The 23,998-nt window shown below is 47.0% G+C and overlaps 3 long non-coding RNA genes across 3 annotated transcripts in view; 2 read left to right on the forward strand and 1 right to left on the reverse strand.

Moving 5' to 3' along the window:
• Nucleotides 1-1,144: 1,144 nt before the first annotated feature.
• On the reverse strand, nucleotides 1,145-11,670 carry LOC148002650 (uncharacterized). Its single transcript, XR_015633129.1, has 4 exons — nucleotides 11,429-11,670; nucleotides 7,689-7,850; nucleotides 6,716-6,934; nucleotides 1,145-3,060 (listed from the first exon to the last, which is right to left on the reverse strand). It is a non-coding gene; the product is annotated as an uncharacterized LOC148002650 (long non-coding RNA).
• LOC148002651 (uncharacterized) lies at nucleotides 4,616-7,909 on the forward strand. Its single transcript, XR_015633130.1, has 3 exons — nucleotides 4,616-4,812; nucleotides 4,937-5,078; nucleotides 6,866-7,909. It is a non-coding gene; the product is annotated as an uncharacterized LOC148002651 (long non-coding RNA).
• A 1,623-nt stretch (nucleotides 11,671-13,293) lies between the features above and the next one.
• Nucleotides 13,294-23,998, forward strand: part of LOC134481015 (uncharacterized) — a 29,410-nt gene continuing 18,705 nt past the window's right edge. The window contains exons 1-3 of the long non-coding RNA XR_015633131.1: nucleotides 13,294-13,435; nucleotides 21,505-21,604; nucleotides 22,054-22,155. This is a non-coding gene — a long non-coding RNA (uncharacterized LOC134481015). The remainder of the gene's footprint in view (nucleotides 13,436-21,504; nucleotides 21,605-22,053; nucleotides 22,156-23,998) is intronic.

Consider the following 23,998-nt stretch of genomic DNA (forward strand, 5'->3'; position numbering starts at 1 on the left):
GTGGGCCCATCACTGCGCTCCGGGGACTATATTCTCAAGGACCGGAGGGCATGGGAGTCTAAAGCTTGCCTAGGGTATAGCTAGCCCCACCCAACTGGGCTACTGGTTTACTTACTGAGGCTTGTTTTCTACATCGATGACTAGGAGTGGGGGGAAAGATTGAGGGAAAGGGCTTTAATATTTTTTTTTCTGCTTCTCTTCTACAGGATTCTGGAAACAGTGGGCCTAATGGTATTTATTAGCACGGGGCTGCCGAGCTCCTCTTCCTGGAAGATTGAATTTAAATCGCATCCCAAAGGGCGCCTTTAATCCCAGCACTGGGAGGCAGAGACAGGCGGAGGCAGAGAGGTGGGTGAATCTCTGTGAGTTCAAGGCTGGTTGAGTCTGTGTAGTGAGTTCCAGAACAGCCCTGGTTTTGAAGAAAGAACCTGTCTCCAAACAAACAAACAGACAGACAAACCCCCCAAAACAAACAAGCAACCAGACCACCACCACCACAACCACCACTAACAACAACAACAATGAAAACCCACCACCATCAACATAAATATTCCTCCCCCAAATAAAATCAAAGCAGTCCTCCAACATCTCAGGGAAGGAAGACACCACACCCCACAGTCAAACACAAACACAGGCCCAGGTCTTGTGCACAAGTTATCACAGTGTTATCATTAGCTCGAGTCCCACCCTAACCCCTTACTCTTTTCTAGAAGTTTTGGTTTATGGGAAGCCATTGGTATTTCTGTATCTGGCTTCTCTGGGTCTAGTCCCCTGCATTTATCCCTGTTTGGTGCTGAGCTCAATGATGCTTTGTAAAGACAATGGGCCTGGGAATACAGCTAGCTCAGTGGGTAGGGCGTTTGCCTAGCATGCATGAAGCTCTGGGTTCAGTCCTCAGCTCCTCATAAACTCAAGAGTGGCAGAGGCAGGGGGATCAGGAAATCAAGGTCATCTTTTGCTACAGAATGAGTTCAAGGCCAGACTGAGCTATATGAGACCCGGTCTATTAAAAAGAGCGAGTCAGAGAAAATATTTGAGTGGCTTACAACAACAGAGAAAAAAGATACTGAGATTATTAAAATAGTCATCTTCCCCGCCCCCCAGAACTATAGGAAAGAGGAGGGAAGTAAATATGCAAAACTTAAACTTTTAAACATATTTCACTTGTTTGTTTATTGGTCCATGCACGAGCACATGCCACGAGGTGCTCGTGGAGGTCAGAGGGCAACGGCAGGAGTCCGTGCTTTCCTTTCACCTCGTGGGCCCTGAGGATTAGTCTGTCAGACTTGACCGTGAGCTCCTTTACCCACAGAGTCTTCTCGGCAGCCCCAAACCTGACGTCTTTACTAAACTTAACTCTTAGGCTCTTGAGTAGAGGGGGATTCTAGGAGAGATGAAATTACATCATTCTTGAGTTCTAAAAGAAACGAATGAGAGTTTCCTGTGGAATGTGCAATGGACAAGTCTGTTGGCAATGCCTGTGAGAAAGACACAGATGTACTTTTCACGATGACTTTGCTGTCATGGCCCAGAGCCATCATGTAGAGGATCACCTTAGTGACCGGTCTGGTTTGCAATAGTCCCCTTGGGGTAGAAAAGGATTCAGGAAACTTTAACATGATTGATCTGACCACCGGGGCTGCACACGTGTACTCCGTGCCTCACGACGCTTTGAATTGGATCCGGGTCAGAAGAGAACAGCAGGCACACGCCAGCATGAACCAGGGGGTGGTTAACTGCATCCCAGAGCTGTGTCCATCCCCAGCAAAATGTGGCTCAGCTTGCTGAATTAGCGGATGCCTAAGCGTTGGTGTATGTCTGTCCCCTTCCTCCCTTCCTAGCCCCAACTCACATCCCAGCATCGAGCAGAAGAGCCTTCGTAGCCTCATATCAGCTCTGGCTGGTTTCGAGAACCAGCCACAGTGAAAGAGCTTTTCAAAGTCCAAAGATCACAGCCTCTTTAGACGCACAAGGCAGTTTCTGAATGCTTGGGATGGACAGCCTGGGGGACAGGTTTAATGACTACTACCTGCTCAGGAATAGAGCCAGGCAACTGGACAGAATTCAGGGAAGGATTTGGCTCCACTATGTGTCTTCGTAGCTAGATGGCTCTGTATATCGCATCTGTGTGTTCACATCTAGAGCGCCCTGAGCCACACCCTGCAGGCCCAGGCCCCTTCGGGAGGCTTTGTCTTTAGAATGCAATTGAACAGATTTCCCAAGTCCCTAGTGTTTCTCAGAACCATGGGAGGAGGCCTTTGTTGAGTAGGCTCTCTGTCAGAGCAAGTAGGAGAATCCACACCCGTCCCCATCACATTGTGAGACAATGACGTCTCATGTACAATGGGAACATTCTAGAAAAATGAAAGTAACTCCTGGAGTTCTGCCTTTCCAGACTGTGGCTTTTCTGCTCTGCACAGGTAGGTGTGTTTTCTCGGTGTACTGTGATTACAGCCATCTCTGACGTTCGGAGTGTAGCTTGACTTTGATGTAAATGATACCTGTTTGATTGCCATAAGGTCCCTGTAAGCTGTAAGAAGGGGGACCTTCACCTCTGAGTGGAAAGTGTCTTCCATAGCTGGGGAAGTGGGTGGCCACTGGGGTCAAGGCTCACCTCTTGCCACGGGACCATACTTCTTGAGGGAGGCTCCGTGAAACTCTGCTCAGTTCCTAGTTCTCATTAAAAAGGAGCGGTGAGAGGGGGCGCGGCGTCGAGGCTTCCGGCAGGCTGGGCGGCACGGGTGGCAGGATGGGAGAAGACCGCCCGGGTAGATCACGGAGCCAGGCGGTGATGGCGGTCTTTCCGCAGAAGCAGTTTTCTTCTAGACACCGTGTAGATCGCGAAAGCGCCTCTGGCTTGAGGTTGGCGTTTTCAGCTCCGGGATTATCATGAAAACTCCATTTTGTTTGTTTGTATACTTGTTGTCATTGTTTTTCATTGTCGTCTGATTGCGGCTGACCTGGAATTCACTTAACGTAAACCGGCCAGGTCGGCCTCAGAACTTGCAGTGGTTTCTCTGTGTCTGCAGGTTTGTGTCCACCGCACTAGTGGTTGCCATTCTGTAAATAAATGTGTATGGATGTCTTTAAAAAAGGAGCGGCGATACAGTCCACACAGCCCATTTCCCCAGTTGTAACAAAGAAAACAACCTAGAATCTGCCAATGTGGGCGTGGCCTGAACAATGTAGGCAGAGCCTTGGTCGGGCGCGCACTTATTTTTTTTTTAAATATTTATTTATTTAATGAATATGAACACACTGTAGCTGTCTTCAGACACACCAGACCCCATTACAGATGGTTGTGAGCCACCACGTGGTTGCTGGGAATTGAACTCAGGACCTCTGGAAGGGCAGTTGGTGCTCTTAACCGCTGAGCCATCTCTCCAGCTCCAGGGCGCGCACTTCTGACAGCAGAGTCTGCCACTTCTCTGACGTTTCAGCACTTGGAAGAAGAGCCATAGAGAATCCGACCCATGCCCTCTCTCAAGTAAGAGAAGAGAGTGCTTTTCCAAGCCAGCTGTTCTCAACCATTTTCTATAGCAGGCCTTTCAGGGCCTGCACCCGCATCACCTGGAACTTGCTAGAAACCCACAGAAGCTTGGGTGGGCTGAGTGGTCTGTCTGACCACGTTCCTAGCTGTCTGTAGTGCACACTGGGGTTTGGAGCACTGAGGACAAAGGCTGGCTGTGGTGGTATTCTTCCCCCCCCCCCCCCCCCCCCCCGGAGCTGGGGACCGAACCCAGGGCCTTGCGCTTCCTAGGTAAGCTCTCTACCACTGAGCTAAATCCCCAGCCCTGTGGCGGTATTCTTGGCTGGAGAGCCCAAGCCTAGAGCTCTAAAAGGGATGATGGAGATGGTTTATAACCGGTTTGAACAACCAGTGTCATGATTCCAACTTATTTCTCCACTCCTCTCCCCCTCTGAGAGTCATGGATCTGGGACCAACCTTTCCCTAACCCTGTTTCGTCAAAGAATAAACTCTGTATTTTAACGTTTTTAATAACGCGTTGGAAATTTTATTCCAATATTGGAATAGCTTGTGTTTAGCCTCATGGTTGTTACACAGAGGCTTTTTTTTTTTTTTTTTTTTACGGAGAGGATACTGAAGGTCAGAACTGCTTTGCCGGTCTCCAGCAAACACGTCCCTGCAGTATCGTGCTTCATAAACTCCTTAACAAATGCCAGGGGCTCTTCTTTTAGCCTCCAAGGAGGAAAAGCTACTCCCTACGGTATCTGAAGTGTTCGATCATGCTGGTAGTAGTGGGTGTTTTAGCTGCCAGCCCCCACCGGCCTGGGAAGGTGGTTTGTGTACAAACATAAGGAGTGTCCCTTGATCACTCATCTCCACTAACTGCAGGTGTTCTCCCAGCTCCCCCCCCCACCCCGTACTCCCCCTCCCCTGGCCAACCCCATGGGAAGGGGACAGGCTTCTTAGAAATCATGCTTTCCTGTCATGTTCAGCAGTGTTTATCTCTTCTCCTCCGAGTGAGTGAGTGACAGGCTCCTCCTCTTCCCAGGCTGGTGTTTGCCTTGTGGCCACTGAGGGAGGAAGCAGGTGGCAGGGAGTTGACCTCATAGCATATCCCTGAGCCGGTGGGTGATTATGCCACCAACTGTGGCAGGGTTGGGTGGGGGACTGATGTGGCTGATTGCTGAGTGGTTCTGAGCCGCTGGGAGATAGGAGCAGCTGATGTGCTCTGGTTGGCGGAACTGCACTGCAGACCGGAGAGGGGGTGCGTTGGGGCTCCCACTCTGAGGACTGAAGGGCCAAAAGGATCCAACACTGCTACTCACTCTGGCATGATGAACTCTGTATGAACCTGACAGTGGGGAGGGGGATGTTGAGTCGTCTAGAACAGTGGCTGGGATATAGTAGGCTCTCGATAAATATGCCTTAACTTAGTAATTAGGTTTATCTCCAACCTTTCTCCCTCAGGCTCCTGTAGGCTTGACAAGGAAGGAAATGAAATCCTGTTTCAGCAGCATGTGCCTACTTGTAAACCCAATACTTGGGAGGCTGATACAGGAGGATGTCCAGTTCCAGCCTGGACTACACAAGATTCTTCCGAACAAAAAACGTCAGTGAGTCAACCAACACGCAACCTTCTCCCATGATGCCCCAGTTAAATGATTAGTTAAAAAAACAGAGACTTGTACCTGGCCATGGTGGTCACCTGCTATTCAGGTGCGCTGGGGACGAAAAAGAAACTAGAAGGATGGCTTACTTTCTGCAGATGTGGCCAAGGAGAAGCTCAGACTGACTGATGAAATCAGTGTCCGATGACAAGAACACCAGATGAGTTGGGAGGGGAGTGGGGACCCTTCCCATCCCATCCCACCTTCCCAGACCTGTCAACCTGTCAGGTCTTCCAGGTGGAGGAGGAACTGCTAACTCATCCTTAGATATTTGCTGTTATTTAAGGCAACAGTTTCTCTGGCTTTAATCTCTCTATCTCTCTGACTGTCTGACTTTCTGTCTGTCTAATTCATTCTCTCTCTCTCTCTCTCTCTCTCTCTCTCTCTCTCTCTCTGTCTCTGTCTCTGTCTCTGTCTCTGTCTCTCCAACAACCAAGTTGAGGCCACTCAGATTGGCTCCCACAATGCAACTGCAAACAGACTTATACTTCCTCTCTCCAGTTGGTGGCCTGGAACAAGAATGCTCCCTTCTCAACAGCAGGTGCGCCCACTGTACTGCGGTTAAAGGTACAGTGTTTCATGGGGAAACTTTATCTGTCATTTCTCCCACCGAAGCGGACCATGTAATTCTTCTACTCTTCGTCCAGAGCATCAGCTATATTGTGGCCATAGCTTCTCATAGTGCAATGGTTCTCAACCTGTAGGTCACAAACCTATTTCATGATCCTTTTGGGGGTTGAATGACCCTTTCCCTGCGGTGACCTAAGACCATCAGAAAACAGAAACATTATGATTCATAACAGTAGCAAAATTCCAGTTATGAAGTAGCAACAAAGTAATTTTATGGCTGGGGTGGGGGTCGGGGGGGTCACCACAACATGAGGAACTGTATTAAAGGGTCACAGCATCTAGGAAGGATGACGTTGAGAACTACTGCCATAGGTGGTAAGAGACATACATTCATCATCCACTTCAGTGAGCTTCTGTCAGCCGTGGCTGGGAAGGAGATGCTCAACTTCCCCTTGACAGCCACAAAAAAGAGCTTTTTAAATTACAGGGTCTCTCACTAAACCCAGATCTCACAGATATGGCTGAAGTAGCTAGCCAATGGGCATCTATCTGTCTCTACCCTCCTGTGCAGTTCTGGGGTTATAGGCTTGCAGTTTCTCTATGAGGCCCTGGCTGTCCTGGAACTCATTCTGTTGATCAGGCTGGCCTCGAACTCAGAGATCCACTTGCCTCTGTCCTCAGAGTGCTGGGACTAAAAGTGTGCACCACCACACTTTTTTGTTTGTTTGTTTGTGAATCCTGGGGATCTAAACTAAGGTCCCCACACTTGCTGAGCATTTTCTATTGCCTAAGCCACCTCCCCAGCTTCTTGGCACCTGCCTTTTAAACCAGAAGTTCATTCAGGAGTGAGGGCCAGCCATCAGGGTTACAGGAAGACATGATGTTGGAACAGGCTGGACTCAGTGGGTTTGTGATTGCTGCCTATTGCAATATGGCAGGGATCTAGTTTTCTGCCCTGGGGGGGGGTACAAGCTATATCCTTGGATATAGGTTTTTGGAGGACCCTTACCTCTACAGTTTTGCTGTGGACCAGAAGATTCCAAACAGTTCACAATGCTAGGCATGTACATGGACATATCAGTTTTGTGGTAAATTGGCATTTCCTGCGTCTTGACTCAGAGGTGGAATTGTAACAGTACCAATTTTCATTTCCCTCTAGAGATGGTGACAGTGATCATGAGTTCTCCTCCTTGGGGCCAGCAACAGATATGACAGCCATGTGATGTTGCTGGGAACAAAAACAAGAGCCTTGGATGCGTGCGGGTGGGACCATGCTACATTGAGCCTGAATCAGACACAGCTGGAAACTTGACAAGGAGGCCCAAGCTCACCCCTCCTAAGCTCAGCTCTAAGGAGGGCGGGGGAGACTGGCTGGAGTTGCAGGGGAGCTTAGAGGACAGCTGTACATCCACATGGTTCAGAACAGGACTGGGCTCTGTCTGGAGACCGTCTGGGATACCGGCCACCTAGTGTCAGGTCCCATGACAGTTTGCCCATTCATCATCTAGTGAGTGGACTAATGCCCGGCCAGCCCCAGAGGATAAGGCTCTTGTCTTCATGACTTTGCAGTCCAACAAGACCAACAGTAGTTGTGTGGCCCTCCTATGGAGACAATACACTTTGTTTACCACTGTGGAGCGATGGTCATGAACTGTCTCCAAATCACGCCCACCCTTCTGTGTTCTCGGATCTTGTTTCTGCCTCTCCTGCCAGCATGGGCCAGCTTTCCACACTTACTAAGGCTACCCCTCTACTTTACCTCCATTCTTTGTCCCCTGATTGCTTAGGGATGACTCTGCATCTCCTGTCCCATCACGGACCACTGGCCTCTCTCTGACCACTGGGTCCCGTTGCCCCTGCTGTCCTCTTCAAACAGCTCAGTGCTTGTTACCTGCGAAGGCTGCCCTCTCACGCCCCCTTGAACCCACCCTAATCACACTGTCTTCGATTATCCAATTGAGAGAGCATTTCTAGGTCTCCACCTTGATTGTCTCCCTACTACTCCAGGGGGTCTCCTGTCATCCACAATCCAGGTGAGCTCGGGAGCTCAGATGATCGGTGTGATCGGTGTGATTGGTGTGATCGGTGATTAGCTCAGGAGCCTGTGTGCCGACTCAACCACAGCTGCCAGGCGGATTATTTGCCTCCCCATACATGAAAAAAATAAGAATTTTTGAAATAAAAGATTTTAACTAGTTCAAAATCAGAGTTCAAAAATGGGTCAGTTCATATTTAAGTTAGGATAAGTGGCTGAACAAAATTAATTTTGAAACTTGCACCGTTTTTTTTAAAGAAACCTAAGCTTTAAAAAAAGAGACTTAAAACCAACTGTTTCTACGTACAATGTGTTAAAGCATTAAATAGATGTTAAATTTTTTTATTTGGTGGCTTCCTCCCAAGACTTTATAAACCACTGCCAATGAATACAAATTTTCTCCCCTCTCCTAGTCACTTCTGCACATACGACTACTCATTCTGAGGCCTGTGAACTGTCCACAAGCGCCTTCCGTGAGAAGCCTCTGGGATTCTGCTCCCTGAGAGTCGGGGTTCTGACCCTTGGGAAATTTTAGACCTCAGTCTGGCTAAGCAGGCTGTAAACCTCACGGACATTTGGAGATTCTTGGTTATGGAAGCCTTCTACCTCCTTTTCAGTCAGCCCTCCGGAAGACGCCAGGATTGATGGCGTCATCCATCTTGGGCCTGATCCCACCTGTCTGAGACCTAAGTGTTTCCAGAGCCTTCCCACAGCTCAGCTGTCATTCACGCCATCCAGAGGGGTAAATCATGATGGGGCACATTTTCCTCCTTGAAGACTGCAGAAATCTCCCAGTGTTTATAGGACAGTGTGCTTTCTTGAGGAACAATGATGTGGATGGAGCTTGGGACTTTGAGAGGAGGAAGGTTTGTTGTTAATTAAACCAAGGAGAGGTGGTTCAGGGGAACCTAAGTTCAGATTCTATCTAGCTAAAGAGTCAGGCTGTATCTTGCTTGTTACCCCAGTTCTGGGTGGGGCATGTGGGAAGGCAGAAACATAGAGAAATCTGGAGCTTACTGGCCATCCAATCTAGCCAAAACACCATACTTCAGGGGCAGTAAGAGACTATCTCAAAAAATGAGGTAGAAAGCCCAGCATTGGTGGCACACCCCTTTTGATCTCAGGACTTGGCAGGCAGGCAGAGGTAGGCAGATCTCTATGAGTTCAAGGCCCGTCTGATCTACAAAGCAACCTAATAATTGTAATAATAAAATAAATAATAACTATGACGATGATGAGGATGGTGATGAGACAGAGAGACATTACCCCCTGGTCTCTCCACACAATGCACTGGCAAACACGCCCCAAGGCTACATGGGTACACACGCACGCTCACACAAAGTCTGCTGAAATGGAAAAATCTCATTTGTAAGACTGGATCCAGGGTCACCGAGTAACTGTGTGCAGGACCTTTCTCATCTCTGCCACTATTGGTTGCCTCTGGCAATTGTTAAATCTATTTTACTCTCACCTCGAAGTTCCATTATCTTTATTATCTTGAGTTCTCCGACCATCCAGTCAATGGATCTTGTCTTAGTTAGGGTTTTACTGCTGTGAACAGACACCGTGACCACGGCAACTCTTATAAATGACAACATTTAATTGGGACTGGCTTACAAGTTCAGAGGTTCAGTCCATTATCAACAAGGTGGGAGCATGGCGGCATCCAGGAGGGCATGGTGCAGGAGGAGCTGAGAGTTCTACATCTTCATCTGAAGGCTGCTGGCAGAATAATGACTTCCAGGCAGCTAGGATGATGGTCTTAAAGTCCATACCCACAGTGACACACCTACTCTGACAGGGCCATACCTTCTAATAGTGCCAGTCCCTGAGCTGAGCATATACAAACCATCACAAGTCTTCAAAGAAATTAAAGTCAAAGATGTTTTTAAACTGGCGATCCTTCTGCATCAGCCTCCCAAAATGCTAAGATTATAGGCATATAACATTTTGTCTTTTTTTTTTTAAAGATTTATTTATTATGTATTCAGTATTCTGCCTACATGCCAGAAGAGGGCATCAGATCACAGTATAGATGGTGGTGAGCCACCATGTGGTCGCTGGGAATTGAACTCAGGACCTCTGGAAGAACAGCCAGTGTTCTTAACCTCTGAGCCATCTCTCTAGCTCCCTTGTCTGGCTTTTTTATTTGTTTTCTGATAATTCAATTTTTTTTACAATGAATTAATGATCTTTGTAGAAAAAGTAAAGGAGGGCATACATATAAATGGAAGGTGAAAATATTAACCTGTCAGAGTTGGCAGTACACTCAGATTTGTTAGTGATTAGGCAGTATGGGTGGTCTGGCTAAGGATAGTCCTCATAGGATCATATATTTGAATGCATGGTCACCGAGAAGTGGCAATATTTGAGAAGGATTGGGAGGTGTGGCCTTGTTGGAGGAGGTGTGGCCTTGTTGGAGGAGGTGTGGCCTTGTTGGAGGAGGTGTGGCCTTGTTGGAAGAAGTATGTCACTGGGATGGGCTTTCAGGTTTCAAAAGCACATGCTAGGCTTAGAATCTGTCTCTGTTTCTATCTCTGCTTTTCTGTCTCTGTCTCTCTGTCTCTCTGTCTTTCTGTCTCTCTCCTCCCTCTCCCTGTCCCTCTTTCCCTTCCCCTCTTTTCTCCTCCCCTCTCCCTCTGCTTGCAGATCAGGGTGTAGCTCTTAACCTTCTTCTCTAGCACCATACCTACCACCATGCTCCCTGCCATGATGATAATGGATTAAACCTCTGAAACTGTGAGTCAGCCCTCGGTCAATTGTTTTCTTTTATAAGAAACCGTGACTATGGCAGGCAGGCATGCCAGAAATCAACCGAGGAAAAGAAGGGGTATATTTAAAAAGTCATATCAGCAAGCATAGTGGTATAGACCTGTAATTCCAGCAATGGGAGGGTTGAGACAGAAGAATCATGAGTTCAAGGCTATCCTTGGTTATACAGTGAGTTTGAGGCCAGGTTAGTATACATGAGATCCTAGCTCAATGAAAGACAAAGGGAAAGAAGAGAAAGTTCTCCTGGGGGAAGGGGACGACCTTGCCTACTATACCTATGGCTAGCAGGGCATCACAAGAGTCAAGTGCCCAGTGTGAACCAGGGTCTACCAAGTCATCTGAAGGGCTGGCAGGAGACCCTGTCCCACACTGACCTGGCTCTTAGTGGGCCATTCTAAGTAGTCTATGGGCTGGCCTGTGGGGAAAGGCTGCCCCATGCACAGGAGGATGCTCCACTCTGTAACCCCTTGTCTTCTTATTGACCACTCTAGTGAGAAGGAAGACCATCTGGATGGGACCGTGGACAGGACTGTGGATGTTCTCACTGTCTGCAAGTTCAACTTCCTGTCTGTCCGGAAAGTAATGTTACTTCATCCTTGGCTCCTGTCCTTTGGACGCTGGCCAGAGCCCTGTGCTACGTGGAGGCTGGCTCAGTTGGGTCGGTAATTGCCCTCTAGCATGTGAGACGTTCTGATAACTAGAGGCCAAATCTTTTGACACAGCTTAGGTGTGACTTCTTCCTGGGCTTAAGATAAGACCCTAGAGCTTTCCCAGTAAGAGAGGGCCAGGTCCATGTGGGGCAGCTCTCTATGTAAGTCAAGAGAGACCTGGGTGTGTCTTCTTGGAGTGTGGGTCTAGGGCAGTTTGTATCAGGGCTACTAGGAAGGCTGGAGGGAGAGAGATAGGGAAGCTTACCTGGATGGACGTGCTCACAAGGCCTAAAGTGGAAGAGACGTGAAGTCCAGTGCCTTTTGCTCCATTTGATAAAATAAAAAAACTCCTTTCCCAGAGTCACAACCAGCAGAGTTGAATGCCCCTTTTTGGCTCCCAGGTTACTCTGCATTGTGGGACCTAGGAGCCCACCAAGAAAATAACAAAGGATGGGGGGAGGAAAACAAGCCCTCTCTGCCCTGACAGGGTGAAGGGTTGCACCCTATAGGTCCCTTAGAAGTTTCTAGTGGGCCACCTGGCGGACTCGCGCAGTGGCTGCTGGGCCTGTGAGATGTCACCAGGCTCCCCCAATGCGGCAACTGTGCAGTTACCGGGGAAACCAGGGGATCTTTCTTCCCTTCCATTCTGCCCTTGGCCCTCCTCCCTTCATTTTTTTCTTCCAGGCACGGAATTATCTACTTTAGCAGTTCAAAAGACATTCCATCCCCATGACAGAAACAGAAACCAGCGATGTTGGCATACTGTAGCTCTCTCTAGCTCTCTTACCGGGAGATTCCGGCAGTAAATCATCATGACTGAAAATTTCAAAGACCATTTCTTTAAATTTTAATAGCCTACCTTTCTTACTTTGAAAGTAGCACTAACAGCGTTCATATTGCCTACAGGGGCCATCTCAGAAGGAGCCAGTGCTCAATTTTATTCCTTTAGTACATTAAAAAAAAAAAAAAAAGGAGGGGGCAGTTGAAGGGATTATTTTATTTTATTATTATTATTATTATTTTTTGATACAAGGACTTGCTGTGTAGATCAGACTGGCCTGAATTTGAGGGTTTCTTCTCACTTCAGTTTCTTGAGTGTCAGGATTACAGGAGCAGTGGGCCATATCAGTCCTTGGGAATTTGTTTTAAACCATCTCAAAACTCTAAAATGCCATGTGTATTCCTTATGTCAGATGGGTTTTTAAAACATTGTGTGTGTGTGTGTGTGGGGGAGGGGATCACCCTAGCCACAGCCTGCCCGGTGGTGCATGCAGAGGCAAGCGGATTTCTGAGTTTCAGACCAGATGGGTCTACATAGTGAGTTCCAGGACAGCCAGAACTGCGCAGTGAGACCCTGTCTCAAACAAACAAACAAAGACACAAATAGCAACAAAATATCAAGGCAAATACCCGCTCTACTCCTTGTTTGTCACTTCGTCTTCATCGCTTTCAGACGCAGTGGTCAATACATGTGGACATGGTGGCTTATAAGGGCCTCACTTCAGCTTACGCCCAAATATCTGGAGTTAGATGGTCAGAAATGTTCTCAATAAAGTGCTGTCAGATGAGGACAGCACAGTAAATCGGGAGCTATTTCCCCCAAGAGAGCGGGGTATTTTGAGAAATTGAACCCATCTTTAAACAAAACAGCTTAACTCTTTCCTAAATGTGTTGCAATTTGCACGTGGGCTGGAGGATCGTTTCCAGACTCGTAAAATTCCTGCAAGTCCTTGAATACCAGTATTTTCCACAGTTCACTGGGCCCCATGAGTCTGAGAACTATTATTTAAAGTCTGTTCCAGAAAGAAGCCCAGCATTACGGAGATTCCCTTCTGCAGGAAACATGGCGGAGGAGAAAAAGAGACCAAGTACCAGCAAAGCCTGCGGTCCTCTATTGGAGAGGTTAAGGAGGAGAGCAGAGGCCACTGAGCCCCTGTCATCTGTCCTGGGGCTTAATCAAGTTATCTATCACATTGCTCCTTGTCTCCTAACCTCCAGTCCTCACTTGAATGAAAACAAAAATTTGCAGACAAAGTTCTAGCAGCAGGTAGCTGGGGCTCTCCTGGGAGGCTGGATGAAAAGCACCTGTAACCTCATCCGCCTCCATCCGGTTCCTGCTGGGAGCCACCCAGGCAGCAGCCTGCTGGCTTCAGCTGTGGCGTGTTAGCCCTAGCTGCTCTTGGGGAGGATGGCATATGTGTGGGAAGAGAATGAGGTGGAGCTGACTGAGCTGCGGGAAGGAAGGCACAATGTAGCCAGCGACCTATAAAAGGTGAACACTATCCTCTTCTTTTTGTTACTGTGTCTTTAAGGGCGTAATCCTCAGGACAGCATGAAGGGAATAGAGGTATCTCGGTAGAGAGGATGAGAGACAAGGAGTGTGACAGCTGGCCACCAGAGCCAAACATCGGCTCCTCTAAGCTGCCTCTTCCGCTTTGGGACATTCGAGGTTGTTCCAATTCACATGGATTCTTCTGGGGAGATGGAAAGGGAGTCTTAGGTCCCAGTTTGAGCGTGTTGTCTGTGTGTGTGTGTGTGTGTGTGTGTGTGTGTGTGTGTGTGTGTCAGGAACTGTGTTGTAGTTCTCAGTGCTTGACTTGAGGAGACGGCTCAGCTGCCTTTGATTGTAGTTATTGTAAAATAAGAGGGTAACAATCCAGGCTAAAACCTACTCTCAGAAAATGGCAGAGGCTGAGCAGGAAACAGAAACCCTGGAAACACACCATTAGCATCTCTAGAGGTCCTCCAGTGTTGTGACCCAATGTCAGAGAGAAAGATGAGAGAAAAGGAGAGCTCACGACTGGCATTAAGATTTTAGTATTTCATCCTGAGGATAAATTAATCACTGGCCAGGGATACCCTTCTCATTAGCAGGAAAACCAGAAGGTGTGACTTTAACGCTGGGTGAAGCTTGTTTAGTTTGGTCAAATCAACCTTTGGAGGCTCACAGACAGTTGTGCCATTTTTTTTCCCTCTCCTCTCCTCTCCTCTCCTCTCCTCTCCTCTCCTCTCCTCTCCATCCCCTCTCCCCTCCCCTTCCCCTTCCTTCCTTCCTTCCTTTCTTTTTCTTTCTTTTTGCTTCTGTTATTTTTGGAATCAGGGCATCATGTATCTGAGGCTGGCCCTAAATTTGCTATGTAACGAAGCATGATCATAAACTTCTGATCCTCATGCCTGTTTCTACCATGTACTGGTGTTTACATGTATGCCTAGCCATTCCCAAATCATTTTTTTTTTTTTTTGGTTCTTTTTTTCGGAGCTGGGGACCGAACCCAGGGCCTTGCGCTTCCTAGGTAAGCGCTCTACCACTGAGCTAAATCCCCAACCCCCCCAAATCATTTTTTAAAAATCGACCAATCAATCATTTTCTTTGTGAGTCCACGAGTGCATTTGTGTGCGCATATGCGTGTGTGTGTGTGTGTCCCCGTGTGCGTGTGTCCGTGTGACTGTGAATGTCCATATGTGTAAGTGAAGAAGTGCTTGTGCCTGCACGACAGCCTCAGGTTCCAGTCATCTCCTTGGAGGTACAGTCTCTTCTCTCTCCATTTTCCTCATCAGGCTGACTGCCCTGGGAGTTGGGGGTGCTCATTCTATTCTGCCTCCCATGTTTCTGCAGGAACACTGGATTAGACTCACTCCTGTGCCTGGCTTTTATTTGGGCTTGGCGTCAGTTCCTCCACCTTTGGGTGAGCAGTCAGTGCTCTTAACCACTGCTGGGCCATCTTGCCAGGTCCTGGTTTTCCTTTTCAATCTGTGTGACAACTGCAATGTTACAGGCAATTCACTTGTAAATGTAAATTTTAGTCAGAGAAACGGAAGCACTAGTTGGTGCAAGTATGTGTGTGTGTGCATGCTTGTGTGTGTGTGTGTGTGTGTGTGTACATGTCTGTGCCTGTTATGTTATCTCATGCAGTTATGGAGATGCGAATCTCGCTGGAGGGACTCTGGCCAGCTCCAACATAGCAAACATGGTTCTGGCAGGTCTGGATTCCAGAAGGTCTTGCCTTTCTCCCCATCCCCTCTGTCTCAACAAAACCCATTAGATTGCATTCTTAAATTAGCCCCAGAGGTCCATTCCCTTTAGGCCACTCCCCACTCTGGAGTCTGACTACCAAGGTCCAGTTGTCAAAGCTATAAAATCCAGTCATCACCCCCTCTCCCTTTGACTCACCTGATTAACATGCACAATTACAATTAAACACCTCATCCTAACACAGTTTCCCATTTTGCTTTTATAAACCGCCATTTTCTTATGTACCACATCTGTCTCCTCTCTATCCAGAGGCAATCCTTTGTCTCTCTGGGATGAATGCTCCCTCCCCTCTTCCTTGTTTCCTTTCCCCTCTCCCGCCTCCTCTATCTCCTGCCTTTGTCCTTTTTTCCCTGCCCTCTGTCCTTCTGGGGCAAACAAATCTCCTTTGTGCTGAGAATTTGGTCTTGGAGGTCCTGAACTGATACTTTCCTTTTCGCAGTCTGCCTGGAGGGAGCAGGAGAAGCCAAGCTTGCATTCAGTTCAGATACAGAGGTCTGAGAGTGGGGGTGGAGGTGACATCTGGTAAGCGGCAGTGTAAATCCTGATCTATACCCAAAGGTCCGGGATGGGAAAGCCAATGTCTAGGATGTCTCGCTCTAGAGGGAAAGGAATTTGCCTCCTTCCACATGTGGTTCTATCTGGGTCCTCAAAGGATTAGAGGGTGCTTACCACACAGGGAAGGGCATTTTTACTCAGCCTACTGATCTTATACTCATACAGACATAGATATCGTTCCAGATATCTGGGCAGTCTTTAGTCCAGTTGAGATGACACACAGAGTTAAACATCACAGAATTATAACTCCTTTTTGAAATATTTTAGGGATGTCCACTAAGAGTTCCTTTACTGCCTGGTGGCATAGTGCTAATTCTACAGACTCAAGGAGAAAGACCACTGGCCCAAATCATCATGGCCACATTAACTAAATCAAGCAATTGATTGAAGCAAGCTTGTTTTTATTCATGTACACAGGCTGTCTACCCTTAAAGGTGGGGCTCAAGAGATCACCATTGGATATGAGGAAGACAAGGCCTTTATAGCTCAGGGGAAGGGGTTTTCCAAATGGGGGATTTGGTAGGCAAATTTGGGTTACAGGGACAGAACATAAGCATAGCAAGTTAGTCCCAGTGATCTCCCCAATCAAAGACGCAAGGCGGTTGTAACAACAGGCAGCTGTAACAAGGTAGCCGTAAGAAACCTTTGAAACAAAGGTAGGGATACAAGATGGTTATAGTAACTTTTTGAAACAAAGACTTGGTGGCAGTTTCCTGGATCCGGCAGTACAGAACCACCTGTAGTTTAAGGTTTCAGGTGGGGCACAGTCCAATCCTTGGGAAGCAGAGGTTTTAATATAAACACACGAACCTAGTTTGTCTTTACTATAAGACGGTTTTTAAGCCTAAAATGGAGGCAGGCTAGTATAGGAGTAGGTGATGAACCTGCTCTAATCTCCCGGGGAGTGCTGGAGTTCCTCTCCTAGACTTCCACATTGCTAACACCTCCCTCCAATACTCCTGAATTGTTACTCACTAAAATCTGTATTCCATCTTCGCTACCCTAGACCCAACTTGGGGGAGGGGGTGTTTCCCTGGCTCTCTCACGATTGACACACTTTCTGCAGATCTCAAGCTTCGATCTTTCTTACTCCTTTCCTGGAATGGTGATTCTGCTTCTTCCTCCTTCCTAAAAGTCCTGCCTCTGTCTCCCTAGCCAGCCATTGACCACTGGCAACTTTGTTTACCAGTCAAAGTCAACTGGGGGCAGGGACCCTCAGTGTCTTACACGCAATGTGTGGATTCCAGTGTGATTTTGGGGGATGGAATTAACATAAATAGCATTAGACCCAATCCACAACAGCCTAGGTCATCAATGGCAGCCCTGGTTGGAAACTGAGCCTCACCAGACATTCTGTATGCACATCCACACAAAGATATAAACCTCCTGTTTCACTAAGGAGATCCTATTTCCCAGTGCCATTTTCATGTTTAGCACAAAGCTCATTTATTGATTCCTATGGCCCTTGGTTAGAGCCCTGGACTCCCTGGGATTCACAAGAGCAGTGAGGTGACTTTGACCTTTGCAGTACTTCAAAAGCCAGACCTTAAAATGCCTGACTTGGGAAGCCATAAAGTTCCTATTTGGTTTTGGCCAGTTCTGTATGGCCCTACTGAACAATCAGAACCCTACAGAGTAGTTTGTAATAACTATCTTAAATTTCTTTGGTTAAAGGGTTTCTGTAGATATAATTCCATAATCAGTCATATATTTTACATAAGAACTTAATGAGTTTTCTGCAAGCATATACTGTGGTGTGATTAGCTGTGCAGGTAAGACATTTGCATCCTTCTGGGAGTCATGAAAGTCATTGCAGTCTCTAGGCAACCACAGCGGACTCACTCTGCACACTCTGACAACTGACTTTAAAAACAATTATCCATTCTTGGTAGCATCTCACTGTGGCTTAAATTTTATTTTCTTAATGTCCAGTCATGTCTTTATCATCTTTGTTTGTTTGTTCCTTTTTTCCTGTCTGTTCCCCCCCACCCAGGAATATCTTCTTTTTTTTTTTTTAAAGATTTATTTATTATAAGTACACTGTAGCTGTCTTCACACACCAGAAGGGGGCATCAGACCCCATTACAGATGGTTGTGAGCCACCATGTGGTTGCTGGGATTTGAACTCAGGACCTCTGGAAGAGTAGTCAGTGCTCTGACCACTGAGCCATCTCTCCAGCCCGAATATCTTCTTTTAATTACTTTTAGTTTGATTTATTTCTGTATCTTTCTTTTTTTTCCTGTCTGTCTGTCTGTCTATCTTTCTTTCTTTGAGGAATATCTACTTTTAATTACTTTTAGTCTGCTTTATTTCTTACAGAAAGGAAGGGAACCTTTCCCCAGGTAGAGGCTTTGAAAATATTTTCTGCTAGTCTATGGCTTAGTTTTTTCATTAAAAACAAAACTGTCCAAAAAAAAGAAATATATGTACATTTATATATATATATGTATGTATATATATGTATATATATATATATGCACATGTGAATGCTCACACACAGACATATATGTTGTTTTTTTATTATATGATGTGGGGTAAAGTTTAATATTCAATACTCTAGCTCAGGAAGGTACCCAGTGAGATATATACATATACATATATATATATATATATATATATACATACATATGTATGCAGTCATATAGATAGATATAGGATATGTCATACATATTTTATGCATATGTAATTTATTAAGTTGAGGGCCATTTCTCTTTTTAATAAAGTCACAAGTATGTCATGTATTGATATATTCATGTTTTCCCTCTTTATTAACATGATGAATTATAGTCATGTATTCCTGGGCTAAAGATACATAGTTATGCTGTATACCTTTTAAAATTCTATTATCTTGTTAGATTTTATCTTCTAAATTCTGATTTTTAAGAAAAGACCTGTCTGTTTATTTTATGTGCCTGTACAGTTGTGTACTGCATGCACACAGTGCCAGCAGAGGCCAGAAGAGGGCATCAGGTCCCCAGGAATTGGAGTTTCAGACACTTGTTACGGACTGAAGGTGCTGGGAACTGAGCATGGGTTGTTCCAGGGAGCAGGCAGCACTCTTAACCACTGAGTTTTCCCTCCATCCTGAATATCCGAGTTTATGTGGGGTTTGTGAGGGATACTGGACTTGTGGATAATTGATTTTCTGTAATCTGTTTGTGTTTTGGTGTCAGGGTAATGCTAACCTCTTAGCACGAATTAAGAAATGCTCGTGCCTCTCTCCTTTTGAAGAGTTTGTGTGAGACAAGCTGGGTGTGCTGGGGCAGTGCACCCTGTGATGCCAGCACCCTGTGATGCCAGCACCAGGAGAGTAGGAGAATCGTTAGGCCAGGTGCGCCGAACTGTTGAGTCATCTCTGCAGCCGCTCTGGCTCCTTTGTTCCAGACACGGGGTATAAATGTCTTTGTTTCACATTTAAGTCCATTTTCTCATTCCTGCCTAATAATTATCCATGAACATGTTTTCTTTTACCTTCGGTAATATACTACATTCTCAAAATCCTCTGTCTGCTAATTATATCTGTCTTTGTTAGGGAAACGCAGCCTCCTTTATGGTTCTTACCATAGTAAATGCCTTTGGATTGTAATTCTGGACAGTGTATGTATTAAGTTGTGTAGTTTCTGGATTTTGCTATTTTTCTTTAGTAGATGATTCTTTTGTGTGTGTGTGTGTGTGTGTGTGTGTGTGTGTGTTTCTTTGGTGGGGGTGGGGAGCAGAAGCTTGCTGTATATACCAGGCTGTCCTTGAACTCACAAAATTCTGCCTTTCTCTGCCACCTGAGTGTGGAGTTAAAGGATGTTCTAGCCCAACTAGCTGGATACTGTTTCTTTGATCAAGCAATTGTCTCGGTTGGGTTCAAACTGCAGTGTCTGTGTCTTACTCTTACGTAGCAGACACCAGAAGCAGCTCAGCTCTTTCTTTCACAGCTTGGTAGTTTCCCCGGGAATAGGTAACTCCATGCTTGAGCAGAGATGAGAGCAGACGGGCTGTTGGGAGCCTTCCTGGCTCTCTCTGTGGAGGACTTACTTTTTCCTTCTCTTGTGGTAGTTTGCTTGGTTCCTACACGGAAAACTTTTCTTTCTTTCTTTTCTTTTTTTTTTTTCACACTAGTCCTTTGCGCCCCAATTAGCACATGGCCACCTGCATCTGGTGTCATCTAAAAGCTTTGAGTCCATTCTTCATCTTCAAAGAGTAGATGTTCTACCAAATGCTGTCTGCTTTTAAAAAATCACATGTACTTGCTTATTGGTTGATTTTGTGTATGCATGTGCGGACTTATGCGTGTGAGCCGCAACACGCGTGTGTGGAGGTCAGAGGACAAAGTGTGACAATTGGTTCTTTCCTTCCACCATGTGGGTCCTGGGGACTGACCGCTGGTCATCAGGCTTAAAGCGCTCTACCATTGAGCTAAATCCCCAACCCAATAATAATTTTTTAATAGTTCGAGGAATGGGATAATTTTAGGATTACAAGGTTTGTTGGGCCTGACACAGAGTAAGCCCGAAACGAATGTTTCATGGCTACTGTTCCCAAGGGCATTGTAGTCCCTCAGAGGAAGTCCCCTCTGTGACATCCTGCACACCGCCCCATAAAGCAGCACATTTTGCATTCCTTTTTAATCAATTAAGGACGACTGAAATACCTTAATTTGCCTGGTGGTGGCACATGCTATAACCCCAGCACTTGGGAGGTAGAGGCAGGAGGAACTCTGAGTTGGAGGCCAGCCTGGTCTAGGAACTGAGATCTAGGACAGCCAGGCCACACAAAGAAACCCTTGTTTCGAAACCCCACAAAAGCAACCAAGTAAAAACCAACCAACCAAACCAAAAAACCAAGCAAGCAAGCAGCAGCAGCAGCAGCAGCAGCAAATCCCAAACACCTCAGTTTGCCCCGAGCATGTCCGTCTCTGTCTCTGCTCTACCGTTCCCATTGCCTTGCCCCTGGCCACACAGAATGAGCAGGACTCCAGGCAGGGCCTTCCAAGCGTGTGCCGAGGCCTCACCGCCTCCAACCAGTTCTGTTATGATCTCTAGTCCCGGCTTGGCCCTGGCCTCTGACCTTCAAGCTTCATTGCTCTTTAAGGTGTGCTGTCTGGAAGGATGTCCCTTCTTCATTTCTTGAAGCAGGTGAGTTTTCCAGTGACTCTCGGGGCAGCCATGGTGCGTGTGACTGGCTGGTACTGAGCCAGTATCAGGGAACAGCCTCCATAAGTGCACACAACAGTTTTCTCTCATGACTTCCCTTTCTAAGGCACCAAGCATCTGGTTTCGAAGAACTCATTGCCATCAGAGCCCAGCTTGCTCTGAGATCCGTTTGATTTCTGGGCATCAAACTTCAACAGGCTACTTACAAATTTTAGAAACATTAATCTGTATCAGATGATATAATTTTTGTTCAAGCGAGGGTCTACCGGGGCAATCGTGGGGAAAAAAAAAAAAGAAAATTGCTATTTAGAATCTTATGGTTGGCAAAAGCAGTTTCTACATGGCCTCACTGGATCTACAGAATAACCAGGAAAAACTGTATGAAGTGGGCAGGGCAGGTGTGCGTGCACCGATCGACAAATGTGGGAAAAGATTGTCAAAAACCAAGGGGGCACTACGTGTTGATGAGAAAATACTTTCCTCTATACCTGGGAGACAGAGTCTGAATTCATCTCGGTCAGTCTCTGTTGGTGGGAAGTTTTGCCCCGAGGCAGTTTTTGGACACAGAAGATCTGAGTTCATCTGGTGTCTCTTTACCCCCATTCCAGGGACGGACAGGAGGACAGCTGTGCGGCCGGGAGACAGAGGCTTCTCCAGGCTGCTTTTCAAGACGTTGCCTCTGGACTCGAGCAACCAACAAAAGCCCAGGTATGGAGGCTTAGCTGTTCCTGACCTTTTACACACCCTGAGCGGAGTTGGGGGAGGAGGGGATTGCTACACAAAAGGGTTTGAGGAATGACCCGGCCTGCCTCAGCTACCTGCTGTTCAGCACAAAGGGGCCCGAGGCCCCGGCTGCCTCCGGAGGCCGGAGAAAAGGGCGGAATAATGGGTGGTTCGGCTACCGCTGCTCTCTTCAGAGAAACCAGAGAAGGAAGGCGGCAAAACCTCCCTGATAATAAAGAAGTAACAAATGAGGAATAAAAGCTTATGGAAGACATCTTAACCCGGGGATGAAAAAAAATGTCAACATCTGTGAAGCTTTCTGCACCAGCGGCCCTGGCCCTAATGAAAACTCTCCAGAAAGCATTCACTGCACACAGGCTGCATTTTTCTCCGGGGCGTGGAGGGTTCGACCAGGCTGCCCTTTCTTTTCTCAGACGCTGCTGAACCAAACACTAATGTTCATCTTCAGCTCTCTGAAGGATGCTGGGGCAGCAGGAGAATGGAGCGCGAGACCGTCTTTATTCCCCGAGTCAGAGGTGGGTGGATTTAAGAACTGACTACACGTCCACACGTTGAGGCCAGGAGAAAAAGGCAGAGGAATTAGAGAAAACGCTGTTTAACAAGGGTCTCTTTTGACCGGGGCCTCTCGGAAGGACGCAGGACCAGGAAGAGTAATCCTCTTAGCACCGACTTATGTGTGTGTACAAAACAGGAGAGTCGAATCTGGCTAAAACACCTCAAGGAAAACACAGAGATTTGTGTTTTGGTCTTCACCTTGCATTCAGGAGCGGGAGAACAGGAGCAGATGTTTACTTGTAAGGCTCATTTACAAATGCAGGCTGGGTGGGTGGGGGTGGGGGAGGTCTTCCGAGGTGGAGGTTTCAGGATTTTGAGCACCACAGATTTTCCTTGGGGTTCTCGGCAGTCCTAACCCCCACTTCATGCCTTTGCGGTGGTCCCTGTGGCCTGATTTTTTTTTTTTTTTTTTTGAGTGTGTGTGCTGACTTCACCATAGGATGGAATTGCCAGGTGTGGCACAAGAAACAGGAAATCCTGACCAATAAGTGTCGTTTTCTGGAGAGGCTGGCATGAGAAGAAATGGGCCCCTAAACCCAGAGCCACTTTGTTACTGGGGTCCCTATGCCAAGATCAGAAAATGCAGAGATGGTGTTCAACACTCACACACACACACACACACACACACACACACACACACACACACACGCACCCACTCCCCCAGCCACACACATGTACATACATGTGCACACAAAGATAGGCAAGCAGAAAAGCACGCACACATGGACATTAGTCATCCACAGATGCATGGCAGACATCTGCATCCTGTCAGTCATAAACGCACACCCTGCTACGCCCGCAGATTAGCTCGGTACCCGCACCCACTCCCAACCAGGACCGTCTAGCCTTTTTGGCAAACATGGTCCTTTTCCCGATTCTTCACACACAGATAATCAGGCCAAAATGTCTTTTATGATTTAACCTTAAACTGAAACAAGAAGTGATGAGGGTAAATGAACCAAGAAGGATTGCCAAGGACGTATCACATAACTGAAAACAGGGAGTGTTCTTCCTTCCAGGGTGGGGCTGCTCAGAACTGCTTGCTGTTGTAACACAAAGGAGAGTGCGGTCTGGGCCAGTGTGGCTCAGGTCTGGTGTGAGCTGTCCATCAGTGAGTTGGCCCTGTGGTCCTTGGCTTCCTGGAGAGGTAGTGAGCCACTGGCATGTGTTTTCCCATCTCTCTCTGTTCCTGTAGCCTTGTCTGTCCTGGAACTTCCCCTGTAGATCAGGCTGCTCTCAAACTCAAGTCTGCCTGCTTCTACCTCCCAAGTGCTGGGATTAGGCAAGTACACTACCATCTCCGAAATCTCACTGTGGGAAGGTCAACTGCCATCTTGGGAAGCCATGATGGACTATGGAAAGGCCATACAGTGAGAAACTGAGGTCTTTCAGCCACTATGTATATAGTCCTGGGAATGGCTCTTCCGGCTTTATGACAGCCATGTGAGTGGTCCTGGGGACAGATCTATTTCAGTCTAACTGCAGGCCTGAGAATATTGACTGTAACCTCAGGGGAGACCTTGTACCCAAGCCATCAAGATAATCCCCTTCAGAGAAACAAATGCTTGTTGAAGTTGCTGCCTTTGGGGACATTGTTATGCAACAGTTATGCAGCTAGTGTGCTCCTTCATTGAGTAGCTGGGAGAACAAGGACTTGGAGGAAGCCATAGATCTTGTCTGCACTCTTTCTAGGATGTAAAACTTCTTCTTGTTCTTCTTGTTCTTGTTCTTCTTGTTCTTGTTCTTCTTGTTCTTGTTGTTCTTCTTCCTCTTCCTCCTCTTCCTCTTCTTCTTGTTCTTCTT

This window comes from Rattus norvegicus, chromosome 11 (assembly GCF_021556685.1).
Source record: "Rattus norvegicus strain SHRSP/BbbUtx chromosome 11, alternate assembly SHRSP_T2T, whole genome shotgun sequence".
NCBI lineage: Eukaryota > Metazoa > Chordata > Mammalia > Rodentia > Muridae > Rattus > Rattus norvegicus.